At 39.1% G+C, this 6,982-nt stretch overlaps 1 protein-coding gene and 1 long non-coding RNA gene across 2 annotated transcripts in view; one reads left to right on the top strand and one right to left on the bottom strand.

Annotated features, from left to right (window-relative positions):
• The window catches only part of fam163ab (family with sequence similarity 163 member Ab), a 29,699-nt gene that overhangs the window by 12,616 nt on the left and 10,101 nt on the right, over positions 1–6,982 (bottom strand). The window lies entirely within an intron of this gene.
• LOC106934998 (uncharacterized) overlaps positions 6,345–6,982 on the top strand; it is a 9,857-nt gene continuing 9,219 nt past the window's right edge. The window contains exon 1 of the long non-coding RNA XR_001421814.1: positions 6,345–6,891. This is a non-coding gene — a long non-coding RNA (uncharacterized LOC106934998). The remainder of the gene's footprint in view (positions 6,892–6,982) is intronic.

The raw sequence follows: 6,982 nt of genomic DNA, 5'->3' as shown, positions 1-6,982 counted from the left end.
TTTACTTAAGTAAATTTTTTGAGTACTTTCTCCACCACTGCAGCATTCAAGCCTTTGAATGTTTCCAGCTGTTGCAGCTTTTGTTGTATTTTGTTGTTTTAGTTTGTCCAACTCAACAAAGATGCAGCACATTTCCCTTCCAGAGTCAACAATAGGAGCATCTACAAACCTGCAGGGAAGGACACCATGTTTATTTATCTTAGAGATGATGCAGCATGGCACCTGTCCTATTCCTCTATGTCACCATGACGTTACTCCAGCTCATGCAATTCAAATTCAAAAATATCTTATTGATCCCAATTAAAGCCAGCAGAGTGACTCGGAACAGGAAATGAATCACTGATTTCATCGCATCATCCTTCACTCACATAGACACAAAGCTGTACACACATTAGTTTTCATCCTTGCTTCCATGCTTGTGTGGCGCTCCGCCAGCAAACCTGCTGGTTAGATAAATCTGAGTTTACTTCACTTGACAACCTATCTGCATCAGCACACACATTACAAATGCACAAGAGCTACAGAAAGCAGAAGCAAAGCTGGATTATTTACTGCAGAGTGGCCTCCATACCTCTGATAAGCCTCCAAAACACAAAATGGACAAGCTTCACCAAATAAATCTGCCTTCTGTAAAATACAGGCACTAGAATTGTAAGTATACTTTTCTATTTCTTGTGTAATTGTAGGAAATTGGAGGCAATGTCAAATTAATTGAACCTCATTTCAGCTAAACCTCTTTGTTTGCAAAGTAGTACATATATGACCCACATATGAAACATGCACTTCATCTGCAGCAGTCAGAAATACTCTGTAAGACTCTCTGTATCTCTATCCAGTCGTAAAAACTGGAATATTTTATTGAATTTGGTTAAAAAGAACCGTGTTTCCATTAAATGGGTAAGAAATGTGTTTCTAAATGCCACTCTGTTACAAATGGGAGTCGCACTTCGCTCTCGGCTCAACACATTCAACACTAGATTGGATTTAGACAAGTCATTATTTTTCTTAAAACATGCAACTGCACCGCTTCAACTGGAGGCAACAATTTTCCAAGCTGACATTCATCCCTCATAATGACGGAGCTGGAGGTCTGGAGAAGTGTAAGAAATGATGGTGGCTGAAGGTCAGAGTTATACAATGACCTTCATACTTACACTGTGTGCACAGTTAATAGGCAAGTGAGTATTTGCCCATGTCATCATTTCTAGACATATTTTCTAAGTCTAAGATGAAGACATTTGAATTCTCAATGGATTTAATCATAGCTGATGTTTCTGTATAAAGAGGGAGGGTGTGGCCTAAAGAGGTTAAATACCAAAGTGTGTATAATTATTATGGAGCTTTTTTTCTAGACAAAATGGCCCAAAAGAGAGATTTAACTCTGAAAAGTGACAAAGTACCAAAAGCTTCTCAGATGGATGTGGCACTCTTGAAATTGCTAAAATATCGGAGTGTGATCAGGGAACGATCAAACATTTTGTTGCAAAAAGTCAACAAGAAACATGCTGAGAAAAAAAAAAACATGCAAATTGACTTCCAAGGATTTGAGAAGAATCAAGTACGAAGATGCCAAGATCAAATTAATGTCCAGTTCTGTCATATTCCATAAATTAAAACTTTTTGGAGTACCGAGAAGTAAAAAATGTTCAAACGTCAAAGACAAATAATTTTTTTTTAAAAAAACCTCGAAAATGTGAACAAACCCAGTGCAAGTGAGTGATATTAAATACAAAACAAAACGTCAATAACATACAATAAAACATATTTAGATCATTTGCTTCACTAACCCAGCTCTGAATAGTTTAAGATTATTTATATGACAAAGAAATTATTAAAACCTTTGTCTTGACTTCTTTTTTGCCGCAAAACAATAACAATAAGTAAAGTCCTGTGCTGCCGTCCTCAACATAATTTAAGCACCACATTAATTCATTTTGTCTTAATATATAATGCATGTTTTAACAAGCCTCTGGTACCTTGAGTAGTCATTACTCGTCCTCCATTTTGCAGCTATTTGCAGCAGCAACAGCCCAGCAGGCTGAGATTGATGACGGAACATTTTGGTTCAATTACTTGATTTTGCTCAGGGTCATTCAGGTCAGAAAACACGGACTGCTCTCCAGCGTGATCCTGTTGCCCCTCTGAGGCCAGATGATCAATACAGGCACTGAGATGAGTTGGATTTTGTGGATATGAAGAAAGTTCAGGTCCTTTTCTCACTGCAGCCTGCAGCTTTCTGTGCAGCTGTAAATCCTGATGGCAGATTTATAACTGAAGATCATTATGTCCTCTTCAGGCTACGGTACTGTCTTCAAGCCTGCCAGTTCCTGATTCAGCCCTTTCACACACTCATTTTCAGTCAAAATGTGGCTGTGACCTTTACTCACACAGAAATGCACAATGTCTTTAAGTCATCAAAGTCAATTTTATTTATTTTAACCCAGAAAAACACACGGTATACCATCGCCAACACATTTATTACTTGGTTGTTGTTGTTTTTTTTCAAAACAGAACAACTTACCGAATAACTACTATTTGTTTCCTCAATGCAAAATTGAAAATCATAATAATGAACTCAACGAATAAGTAATGTTACGTATTTTCGGTTTTTGCTTATTCAGCATCTTATTCACAAAACAAATAGCTCTAATAGGCTCATCCAAACCCACACGTAAAGTACAGGAGGTAAACAACATACGCTCATTTTGCATCAGATCACAGCCCCTTACAATCTAAACCTTTTTCACATCCTGCCAAAATATAATCCCAAATGTTTGACTTTCTGCAGGCCTGAGAGGTTCGATAAAAAACAAACAAAACCAAAGAAGACATTAGACAGTTCAAGAACAAAGACGTGTCAGGGTCAGGTTTACGTCAGACCTGGAAATGACCGGGAAATGAAGTGAAGCTCATCTTTTCTTTTCTTTCTGGGACATGAACATGGAGGGAGTCAAATATTTAATCAGAAGCACTAACAATACGCTTGTTGAGATCATTTCTCTTCCTCACAAGCAAACTGCTGCATCCAGCCTGGTGGGAACACTACTAACCACGATACAGACTCACTTCGACTTCGAGCTGAATTGATTCTCCGTCTAATTTATGTCCGGTTCAGACAGATTCCTTGTAAAGGACTTGAGCAGGAAAAGCACCTGACGTCAAACATGCAGGCCGCTTTGCATTCCTGTTTTATCAGGTTTACAGGATTTCATTATGGCTGCTGAGCTCCTCCTCTGCCGCCCTGCGATGTGCCAGCTTCTCCCCGCATTTGGCAGACGTGCTGCATCGCTGCGAGCAAATCCAGCAGCGCAGGGCAGAGGACAGGCAGGGAAGCTGTAATTACTCCACTCCTATTTTGCTGGTCAGCATGGCAGGCTCATAAAACAAATTGAAATTGTGGAGCTTTCATCTTTGAATGAACATTGTGCCACAAATAGCACCTAAGCTAATATTCACATCAAGCTTCTTAAATGACTAAAGTAAGAAAGTGGAGGAAAGGATGATGAGGAAAGCAGAGCTGGTTTCTTAAGCGTCGGTGTTTCCATTAGAGTTAAATCATTGTCTTCAGAAGGAGCCTCAACATTAAGCAGAGCCAATTACGTTAGAGACACAGTACATTCATAATATATAAGATCCACAGCTCTACGGGTGATGCTGCTCATCTTCCAAAGGACGAGAATCAACGTATGTTTGAATATCTTCACTCTTTCCTTGACTGATTTCACACATAAATAAACAGTCCATCTTTTATCATCACACTCTCCTTCTGTTCACTGGATTTTACATCATTAAACGAATCTAGTCTTTACTAAGTTTAAAATAAGTACACCTTGGCTGCTTTCAAAAGTAGCAACCAGGTGTTCCCCATCTTAATGCACTTAAGTATCTGCTTGTCAGCATCTGTGAACGCCTCCATCAGAAACAGCAGTTTCAGACTTTTTTAATACATCAGAAGTACTGATGTATTAAACCGATTCTATACCTACAGAAGGACACAATGTATACTGAGAATATTACATGTTAAGACTAAGTGATATGGCTGAAAAATGTACCACAATATGAACTTTTCATATCAGTCGACATCAATAATTATTGGCTATTTTTTTGTTTTAAATATCTGAAATACTGCCGAAGTGGTGACTTGACTTTTCCCGTTTTATTCACCGTTTCTCCTCAACCTGTTGTAATTTTCCTCTCCACCCCACTGTTTTTATTCATGAGGTGCGGTGGCGAAACCCGAAACTGCTGCAGCACAAGTTGCTCAACAGGTTGTTGCTAGGTAACCACAAGTTACTCAACAGGTTGTTGCTAGGTAACCAGAGAGAGAGTGAGTTAGTTGATTCCACCAACCTTGCTTAGAAGAAGCTGAGCGATTCAAGTCTTTCCTCTGTCCTTCCTCTGTATTCATCTCTCCCTCTACCCTGACTAGTCTGCCAGTTCCTGCTGCTGCAAAACATCCACATAGTATGATGCTGCCACCACCATCCTTAACACAATCCTGTCTCAGAGGTCTACCGATAATCCTTTGATTTAATGCTTGGTGTTTGACCTCTGACCTGCTCTGTCACATGAAGGAGCTTATACAGCTGGACTCAGTTTAAGTTGTAGAAACAACTCCCAGGCTCAATTTGGAGCGGGTATTTATGCAAATGTTGTTTCTTCGGTTTCTGTTTCTAGTAAATTTGCCAAAAACTCAAACTTTTTTCCACATTATCATAATTTAGTATTTGGGTGTAGAATTTAAAATGATTTGGAATAAGGCTCTAATGTGAGAAATTGTGGAAAAAGTGAAGCACTGTGAATACTTTCCGAACTTCTTTCTGCATTTTTTTTCTTCTTTGAGTTTCTATTTATAAGTTCACAATAAAATCCCAGATTCCTTCAGCTGACCTCTTTCATTTTAGATTCAGCTTTGTGCAAAATCAACACAAACAACATATATGTGGAGACAGCCTTTTTTAAATCAGTCAGTCAGACTATGTTTTATTAGCCCTCAGCCCTTAATGAGTTTTTCTCACAGCTGTCAATACAGACCACAACCTCATAAATAAGTATAAACTTCAGCATGTTGGCTAAAAGCTGACCTTCAGCTTACAGGACGGTAACTAAATCTGCTGCACCGTCCTGCCAGCAGCCGGGCAGACAGTCAGAAAACGCAACACTTCCAGGACAAACAGCTCCTCAGATCTCTGATCTGCCAGGTCGCAAAACCAGCCGAGAAAGCAGCTGTGTGGCAGTTCACTTATGAGAATTTTAAGAAATTTGAAAGAAGCTCAGCTCTTTTTCTCCTATGTGAAAGCACTAACTTGTGTTTCATAAAAAAAGAAGGTCCTGTTTTCTTATTCCTCCATATGCATCATAACTCTGCAGAAACACCCAGAGTGAAGAGACAAGTGTTTTTGAAATATTTGGTCATGGATGTAGGTATTGTTGGAAAATTGTCTGTAAAATGTTATGAAAAAAATGCTATCTCTACTGAGAAATAAATTAGGACATCAGTTATATTTACTTAAAAATGAGGAAAAGAAAATACAACAGACAAAATGTTACCTAGCAATTTGAAACAAAAGTTTGAAAGACAGACCTCTGTATGGAGCAGAAGTAGATGGCATTCGAAATAACCACACTCACCAAGCAAGTTTACCCTGAAAGCAGACTGAAAGATGCTAAATGTCATCATGAGACCTGCAGCAGGCTCTTGCTCCTGTTGACATAACAGCGAATGTTTTATAATCAGAAAGAGACTGATCAAAGAAACTAATGCTCTCTGAGAAAAAAGTAAGGAGAGACAATAGAAAAAGATCAGGACTTCTGGAATAATCCTTGGACAGAAAGTTCCATCCAATGTGGTGAAGGACTCAGACCTGAACCTCCAGGGATACATAAAGACGACTACAAAGACGGCCTTCTATCACCTGAAGAACATTTCCAGGGTTAAAGGACGAAAATCCCAGCAAGATCAAGAGAACCTTATTTATATGTTTATTTTTAGTTGCACTGATTACAACTATCAGTCAGACTGATGCAAAATGCTGCTTCTCACTAAAACTAGAAAAATAGAGCACATCACCCCAGTTCTGAAATCCTTACAGTGGCTCCCTGTAGCTCAGAGAATAGACCTGAACATACTGTTATCATTTGTGTTTACAAATTACTGAATGTCTCAACATTCGATAATATTAAGTCAATTACTGAATGTTATCGACATTCAGTAATTGACCTAATAGGCCGGTTGTTGTATCAACCTTTCAGACCTCTCAGGTCTTCTGGTTCTGGTCTGCTCTGCATCCCCATAATCACAGCCAAACATGGAGAAGCAGCATTCAGTTTTTATACTCCTTTAATCAGAAACAAACTTCCAGAAAACTGAAAAACTGTTGAAACACTGAGTTCTTTTAAACCAAGGCTGAATATTTGCTTAGAGCTGCCTTTGAATAATGTTAACTGGAACGTCGTCGATTTTATCTGTATTCCAACTTTTCATCGCTTTCTTTAAAATACTCTGAATTGCCGAGCAGCTGCTGGATTCAGAGAATTTGTCTTGCTTCCCAAAAGTGATTATCTAAGTGTGAGCATGAAGTCAGAGGGTTTTTTGTCATTTTAAAGTTTCCTCTCTCTGTGCATGTGTTTGTCATTCTGATCATATCAGGAAGTGTCCGTGTTTTTGATGAGTCACCACAGATAGAGCAGCAGCAGCTAGGCTTCGTTTGCAGATAACAGCGGTTCTCTTCCAGAGGCCTGAGGCTCTGCCAACAAGACTTCCTCTCTGTGGCCTCATCCTTACCCATACGACTTCACTTCCCTTCACAGCCGTGTTCACGTCCACACGCTGCAGGCTGCATGAAGCCGGTCCTGCAAAGTGTGAAGTAAACCTAAGACAGGGACTGAAAGGTAAAGGCTGCTTTTGTTTTTGAATGACTCATTGTTAAATACTTTAGATTAGAGGTTTGTGAACAATATTGTTAAGTAGAAATGTTTCTTC

The sequence above is a fragment of the Poecilia latipinna genome, unplaced genomic scaffold (genome assembly GCF_001443285.1).
Source record: "Poecilia latipinna isolate Pla-1442-1.1 unplaced genomic scaffold, P_latipinna-1.0 Scaffold1892, whole genome shotgun sequence".
NCBI lineage: Eukaryota > Metazoa > Chordata > Actinopteri > Cyprinodontiformes > Poeciliidae > Poecilia > Poecilia latipinna.
Note: the sequence above shows the minus strand (reverse complement) of the source record. Positions and strands in the feature narration are given on the sequence as shown.